The sequence below is a fragment of the Coregonus clupeaformis genome, chromosome 33, assembly GCF_020615455.1.
Source record: "Coregonus clupeaformis isolate EN_2021a chromosome 33, ASM2061545v1, whole genome shotgun sequence".
Classification (NCBI taxonomy): Eukaryota; Metazoa; Chordata; class Actinopteri; order Salmoniformes; family Salmonidae; genus Coregonus; species Coregonus clupeaformis.
In genome coordinates, this window is record NC_059224.1 from 25,106,691 (window position 1) to 25,115,170 (window position 8,480).

General features: G+C 48.1%; 1 pseudogene; it reads left to right on the plus strand.

Annotated features, from left to right (window-relative positions):
* The first annotated feature begins 767 nt into the window (after window positions 1-767).
* On the plus strand, window positions 768-4,803 carry LOC121548713 (annotated as a pseudogene).
* Window positions 4,804-8,480: the final 3,677 nt, after the last annotated feature.

The following is an 8,480-nucleotide window of genomic DNA, read 5'->3' on the forward strand; positions in this document are numbered from 1 at the left end:
AAGGTGCTGATGGGAAGTCCAGACAAATCCGGCGCAGCTGAAAGCTTAATTTGGCAATGGGGAAGCCCAGTGCTGATCCTCTCTGTCTGTGTTTATGGCACAAGAGAGATCGCACTAATGGGACTCTAGTCCTCTAAAACTCCTGAGGGTATGTACGTTTGAATAGAGCTAGTTGTTCCACACAAGGTGTGTGCTGCATTGCTTCTCAAAAACCTTTCATGAAAAAACATGTTCCCCCTGCACCGATGCCGAGGCAAATCTGGTCTCCAGGGACCTGTCAACAGGACTCTCTGCATCATTCTGCCTCGGGCCCTCAGTCTCCTCTGACAGACTCCTGATTAAAGGAAGTCTGTCTCTGTGAGAGGATGTGTCCCTGAAACCCCTGCTCATCACTATGATCTGGCTATTAAAATAATGATTGCAATGTGATAGTGATCACTCCACTGATATTACATTTACATTTTAGTCATTTAGCAGACACTCTTATCCAGAGCGACTTACAGTTAGTGAACGCATACGTTTTTTTCATACTGGCCCCCCGTGGGAAACGAACCCACATCCCTGCCGGACAAACCCTCCCCTACCTCGGACGACGCTGGACCAATTGTGCGCCACCCATGGGTGTCCCGGTTGCAGCCGGCTGCGACAGAGCCCGGACTCGAACCAGGATCTCTAGTGGCACAGCTACTGCCCCACTCGGGAGTGGTAGGCATGTTGTGTAAATCAAATGATACAAATGATATAAAACAGGCTTTGTAATCGCTTAAATGGGTCGGTCTAAAACCGTTTCCTTCATTTGTTTTAAGAATGACCCTTCAGTACTATCTTTGGTTAGCATGTGCAAATCTAAGAAATCACTGCTGTGTGTATGCTTTAAGTGGATTCAGTCTCATTCTGTCAGGTGGATATTCAGAATTGATAGGAAACTTAATTCTAATGTATGAAGTGTTAACAGTTAACAGTGCAATCACACCATTACTTTTTTATTTCAGTCACCAAGAGGACAGGTGGGCTGAAGATCACTTTGACAGAGATAAAAGACAAGCAGAATGGGACTTCAGCAAAGACAGTTTCTTCTGTGATGTTCCAGGTACAAACTCAACGTAACACTTCTCCTGTTTCAAGTGTTTATCTAGTAAGTATTTGACTGACAATGTTTGACTGTGATGAAATGCTAACCGGAAGCTCTTAATGTATGTGCAGGTGACAGATACTCCAGATTAGTATTCACATCTGCAGAGGGGAAGAACCTTTGGAATATACAAGCAATTAAATCCATGTGCAATTTGGACAATACACGGGTTAGTGGAACAGCACTGTTGATGATGTGCCTCAGCATTTACTCATGTCAAATTTTGCCATGTTAATGATTTTTAAATGCCTGAAATAAGCCCCCCATCATATTAGAAATTGTATGTCTGGAGTCTATGCTGCCTCAGGCTGGAACTACCCCAACTTCCTAATATATTGGCCTTGTCTCCTGTTATGGTCTCCTTGGGTCAATAGTTCTGCTCTGTTCTAGTTGTACTCTGTTCTTCTATCCTGTTGGATTGTGTTGTCCCAAATGCGCTCCCACCCTCAGTATTGGAGCCTGTGCCAGCGCACCACTGACATCTCCTGCTGTCCCAGCTGGACCCTGGGAAACTACGTGGCTATCCTCACGAACAAGTTCTCCTGCCAGAAGATCACAGAGCACCACGTGTCACACACCTTCAAGATCCTGCGCTCCTGCGCCAAGTACTAGCACAACGGAACGCTGGGCCCCGACTGCTGGGACATGACCACACGTAGGAAGGACCAGTCCAAGTGCACCAACATCTCCCGCAGGTGCACCAAGTACAACACCGTTTACCAGATCTTCCACTTCCTGGTGGACAAAGAATTAATGAGCCCAAAGATCCCCGTCCTGAAACACGGCATGCTGTTCTCCTCCACAGAGAAAGGGAAGACCATGATGAACATTTACCTGGTCAACTTTGAGAGCTGGAACTGCTCGGACGGCGTCACCACCATCACAGGGATTGAGTTCGGTATCAAACACAACCTGTTCCAGGACTACCTACTGACGGATACCGTGTATCCGGCCATAGCCATAGTGATTTTGCTGGTTGTCATGTGTGTGTACACACGCTCTGTGTTCATCACCCTGATGACCATGATCGCCATCATCAGCTCCCTGATCGTGTCCTACTTCCTGTACCGTTTGGTGTTCGACTTTGAATTCTTCCCCTCACAGCCCTCATCATCCTGGTGGGCATCTGGGCAGACGATGCCTTCTTCCTCTGAGACGTGTGGAACTACACCAAGTTCGACAAGCCCAACGCTGAGCTGTCGGAAACGGTGAGCATCACTCTGCAACACGCGGCCCTCTCCATGTTCGTCACCAGCTTTACCACGGCCGCCGCCTTCTACGCCAACTACGTTAGCAACATCACCGCAATCCGCTGTTTTGGCGTCTACGCTGGCACGGCCATCTTGGTAAACTACATACTGATGGTAACCTGGCTGCCAGCCGTGGTGGTGCTCCATGAGCGTTACCTGCCCAACATCTTCACCTGCTCTAAACCTCCCCCACAGCAGAGTGGGTTCTGCACCCACACCCTCTGGGCCAACCTGTGCCAGAAGCTCAGCAAGTGCCTGTTCACCGTTTTAGAGGCCTCTCGGATCTTCTTTGAGAAGGTGCTGCCCTGCATCGTGATCAAGTTGCGCTACCTCTGGCTCTTCTGGTTCCTGGCCTTCACTGTGGGAGGGGCGTAGGTGGTGTGTGTCAACCCCAAGATGAAGCTGCCCTCCCTGGAGCACTCAGAGATCAAGGTGTTCCGCTCCTCTCACTTCTTTTGAGTGTTATGACGCTGAGTACAAGAAACTGTTCATGTTTGAGAGGGTCCACCATGGGGAGGACCTGCACATGCCCATCACCATCATCTGGGGGGTTACCCCCGTGGACAACGGAGACCCCCTCAACCCTAAGAACAAAGGCAAGCTTATGCTGGACAACACCTTCAACATCGCCAGCCCAGCTTCCCAGCTGTGGATCCTCAACTTCTGCCAGAGGCTAAGGAACCAGAGCTTTGTGTTCCAGTCGGAGGAGCAGGACTTCACCAGCTGCTTCATTGAGACCTTTAAGCAGTGGATGGAGAACTGGGACTGTGAAGAGTCCTCGGTCTACCCTTGCTACAGCCAGTCAACACTCCCCTACAAGCAGGACATCTTTGAGTTGTGCATCAAGAGGGCCATCATGGAGCTGGACTGCAGCACCAGCTTCCACCTGGACAGTAAAACCCCCGGGCCTCGCTTCGACATCAACGACACCATCCGGGCCATTGTCCTGGAGTTCTAGAGCACCTACCTGTTCAAACTGGCCTACAAGAAGATGCACCAGTTCTACCATGAGGTGGACACCTGGATCAAGGAGGAGCTGAATAACGCCCCGGCCGGGTGAATTACGGCTGGTTCGTCAGCAACCTGGAGTTCTACGACCTGCAGGGCAGCCTATCAGACGGCACTCTCATCGCCATGGCGTTGTCCATGGTGGTGGCCTTTGTGGTCATGCTCCTCACCACCTGGAACATCATCATCAGCCTCTACGCCATCCTCTTCATCGCTGGCACCATCTTCGTCACGGTGGGCTCGCTGGTTCTGCTGGGCTGGGAGCTCAACGTGCTGGAGTCAGTCACCATCTCAGTGGCGGTGGGTCTGTCGGTGGACTTCGCAGTGCACTATGGAGTCGCTTATCGCCTCGCCCCTGACCCTGACCGTGAGGGGAAAGTCGTCTTCTCCCTCGGCCGGATGGGTTCTGCTATTGCCATGGCAGCGCTCACCATGTTTGTCGCCGGGGCGATGATGATGCCGTCCACGGTGCTGGCCTACACCCAGCTGGGCACCTTCATGATGCTCATCATGTGCATCAGTTGGGCCTTCGCCACCTTCTTCTTCCAGTGCATGTGCCGTTGCCTGGGCCCCCAGGGCACCTGCGGACAGATCCCCCTGCCCAAGAGGTTTCAGTGCCAGGCTTTCAAAGAGGGCACCACCAACATCCCCTCGCCCCAGGGCAAGCATGGCACCAAGTACCAACTGGACAGTCGAGGAGGGGAGGTGGAGCATGAGCATTACGAGCTGGAATCATTAACTTCAAACCCTAGGAATGAGGAGAAACCTGCAGAGGAACAGGAGGCGTGCACCCAGCTCTATAATGGAATAGCCCCCCACTCTGCCCTCTGCACACACATCCCCTTTAAGAGCAAGGCAGAGCCCGGCAGAGGGCCCTGCTCTGAAAATGGACTGGGCACACTGGCCACCAACCTCACATCCAAATGCCAGTACTCTCATAACAAAACCTGCACATGTGGGGAACCCCCTCCTCCTCAGCAGTCTATGGGTATGCAGTGGACTCCCCACCCATGCACTCAAACAACCCAGGACTCTCCATGCCCCACTCCTCAGTTCCCCCTCACAGGCAGCCATGCAAACAAAGGCCAGAACCTCCTGTCCGCTCTGGATGCAGTCTACAAACCCATAGATTGCCGTATGCACGATGTACACTGTCCCCCAGCTCACTTCCGACCACTGCACCCCGGGCAGGGTGTCCAGACAGGGCCCTCACAGCTGCCACCTCAGACTACTGTGTTCACACTGTCCCCCTCCTGGGCGGCCTCCCCAGGGACCAGAGCTCTGCCCCAGACCCAGCTGGGCTGGAGGAGTCACACCGGACTGGAGCGTCATCTGGCCCTAGTGGCTGTCCTAACACCCCAGCCCAGACTTGGACTCAAGGTCCTCCTGCCTCCCCTCTGGGTTGCACGCTAGCCCACACACACAGGCTGCTGCAGAGCCAATCATGGAACACAGAGGGCGGGAGAGAGAACGGTAAACGCTCCAAGCGATCAGAGCGTGGATAAGTGTGTCCACCACAACGCAAAAGGGCACTTGTCATAAGATGCCCAGCAACCAGGAAAAGCTTGAAACTAGTACTACTCCCATCACACGGGAAGAAAGTGTTGAAAAGTGCAAACAGAACCCCAAAAAGGAGAGGGCTTCCTCAGCCTCTCCTAAGAAACTCTACTGTTTTAACAGAACTTTGAAAGTAAAGTGCAATTCTGTCGAGTTTAATGTGCCAAACGCTGAAGCCAGTGTGCCTGCTCTTGCAATAAATTCAAAACCCTCATCTGAAAGTTTATGTTGACAGCAAAGAGACTTATAAGAGAATTCTGAGAGACTATATCTAAAGAGTAAACTTTTGTAATATCAAGCTACAATGTCCCTGTGCAGTTAAAGTGCTTGGTGTATTTCATAGACAAAGTGCCTCGTGTCTTTCATCTAAAAGTATGGTCCTATCTGTTCTGTGATTACTGTATCTACTGTGCAGATAATACTGGTTTGATCAGTCAGATGTACTGTTTTTGAGTACACAGTAAATATGTGGTGTGTTTATGGAGCTCTAACATGTCTAAGGAAAGGTGAACCATTTACTTTATTCTCTAAGAAACACAGGCCTTCTTAGTAGACATCTGTTTCACGTTGCCACATGCCCCTCGGTCCAATATGAAAGATGTACTGAATGATTATAAAGTTATTTTAACACGATTGTCTGTTTTTTTCCACTGCTCCTACAGTATGAAATGAAAGTATCTCAAGGTTTTGTTCAAAGGGCATGGTTTGGAATAACAAATGGTACACCTGTTTCATTGTCTGTCTCCTGCTGGCGCCTTGAGAAGATTTGCTCTGTCTGGCCTGAGGCCACAGTGCTGTGCTGGGCTCTCATACATCACACGGACGTTTGATTTCTAATCTCCACTCCCCAAGAGCCTGAATCACATTCCAAGCTGGTCATACACTGTAGGTTTATGAGACCTGCTGACGTCCTACAGCAGGGATCCGATACTAGATTCAGCCGTGGGGCGATTTCTTTCTCGAGCGGATGGTAAGGGGGCCGGAACATAATTACAAATAATTTGTAGACTGCAAATTGACCGCAAGAAGCCCAGATATATTAGACTAAAACACAATCTCATACCTTGCTTACATTTGGATATAATCACGTCTCTATTATGCGTGGGAATACTTGGGAACAGATTTCCAAAAATAAGATCACTTGGAGCTGATTTTCTGGTGTGGGGGAGGGAATAAAACTATCTGCGTGCCAAATTCCCAGTTGCAGAACCCTGTTATAGACCATCCACACCCCTCATCCACACATGTAACTGTGAGAGTCATTTTCTAACAGTGACCACGGATGTATGTGAAAAGGGCATGAATTTTAAAGATAAACTCTAAAACCCAATAACAGTATAACACATATGGGTCCTATCATTTGATTTTGTAACATATCAATTACCTGCTATTTTATTACCTTTCTCAGAATCTTTGTGTCACACCCTGGCTCTGGGACTCTATTTGTTGAGCCAGGGTGTGTTCATTCTATGTGTTCTGTTTCTATGTTGGGTGTTCTAGGTTGTTTATTTCTATGTTGGCCTGAGTGACTCCCAATCAGAGGCAACAAGTGTCAGCTGTTGGCTGGTTGTCTCTGATTGGGAGCCATATTTATACTGTCTGTTTTCCTTTTGTGTTTGTGGGTTCTTGTTCCGTGTCGGTCATTGTTACCGTGGACTTCACGAGTCGTTTATTGTTTTGTTGTTTCGTGTGTGCACTTTAATTAAATAAAGTAACATGTTCGTTCATCATGCTGCGCATTGGTCTCTCCCTGACGATCGTGACACTTTGGCAGTCCTTTGTTAACTCCATCCAATGAAAAGTATCCTATTCATTTACAAATTCCATTCATTTATGAATACACAAGTCCTGTGTTTTATTTGCTGTTCTGGCTCCCGCCATCCACCCCCCCTTCTAACAGGTTTCCCTGGTGGTCCAAGATCCCAGCCAAACCTTCTGCTACAGAGCAAGCATATACACCAGACCGGGCTCTGCAGGCAGTATGACTCACTACAGCACAGCATACAGATTTATAATTACACTTTCAGTCTTGAATTAGTGTCAGATGCGCAGCTCTGAACTTGTATCTTGGCTACCAGACGCCAGTAATTATCTGAGAGAGACACCAAGCTGGCACTGTAGCTCATCTCCCCTTAGTCTCTGACACCATCACCCTCTCAAAAACAAAGATCAGCAGCTACTCTTAACTTTGATCAGGGGTACAATAAAACTATGATATATTGTGAGCGAGGAGAAATTCCTTCAACGACTGCTAATTCCTCTCTAATTCCTCCCTTCACTCCCTCTCTCTTGCACACTTTCGCAAGGGTCAGACAGGAACTAGGCACGGGCGTTTATTAGCTCTAGTTCCAGCTAATACATATCCCTATCCCTGTTCAGCCTTGCCAATCACTGAGGGGTGCAGATGGGATTTTAGGTCACTCATAGGGGTGACTGTTCAAACCTCGCGCTAGCTGGAAGCTTTTCAAAACATGTCTCCTGTGTAAGCTTGCCCTTGTTTACCTAGCCCCAATGTTTCAGCAGCCCTGACCCCTGACCTGAGGAATGGCACAGATACATCAGTACGTGCCTTTGACTGGGGAAGAAAGGCTGGCCACTTCTTCCCTTAGTGTGAACGTTCACTGCAAGGAGACGACTACAAGAAAGATACACTATATACACAAAAGTGTATAGTGGATACCCCTTCAAATTAGTGGATTTGGCTATTTCAGCCACACCTGTTGCTGAGAGGTGTATAAAATCGAACACACAGCCATGCAATAGACAAACATTGGCAGTAAAATGGCCTTACTAAAGAGCTCAGTGACTTTCAATGTGGCACCGTCATAGGATGCCACCTTTCCAACAAGTCAGTTCGTAAAATTTCTGCCCCGGTCAACTGTATGTATCACTCCCTCCAGGAAATACACGACGCCGCTGTTCTGGTTACTGATGGATTTATTCTTCTACTAAATTCTCCACCGTCATCAATCCACCGTCGATACTAAATTCTCCACCGTCATCAATCCACCGTCGAACTGTTTAAATACATTTCAACACATGCACAAAAACACAAGTTGGCGTTCACGTTACAGAAACCTTGCACGTAAATATGCGCGACAAATAATTAACATAATGAACATACCTCGCTGGCTGCACACAACTGAGAGGGAAATGGGGCCACTTAGAAACAAGAATACTTGTAAATAAACACGTCGTTAATTTAACTTATCTTTCAGAGTACTAAACTTTACCGCCGCTACTTTACCGCGATGTCTGGAACTTGTCACCACTAAAAGCGTCCCAACACAACATAGAATGTACAGATAGTTCCTATCACATAAATACAAGCAAAATCAATATTCAAAATACAAGTTGGACAAATAATAATGATATTATGTAAAACCTATTAATAATGACATGAATAACATTAATAATGACATGAATAACATTTATGGCAGTTAAACTCCTACCAAATCACATCCTTTGGGATTTCACCTCACAAAATAACCATAACATTCATTCTGCTTCAAGCAGTAAAACTGTCTTGTATA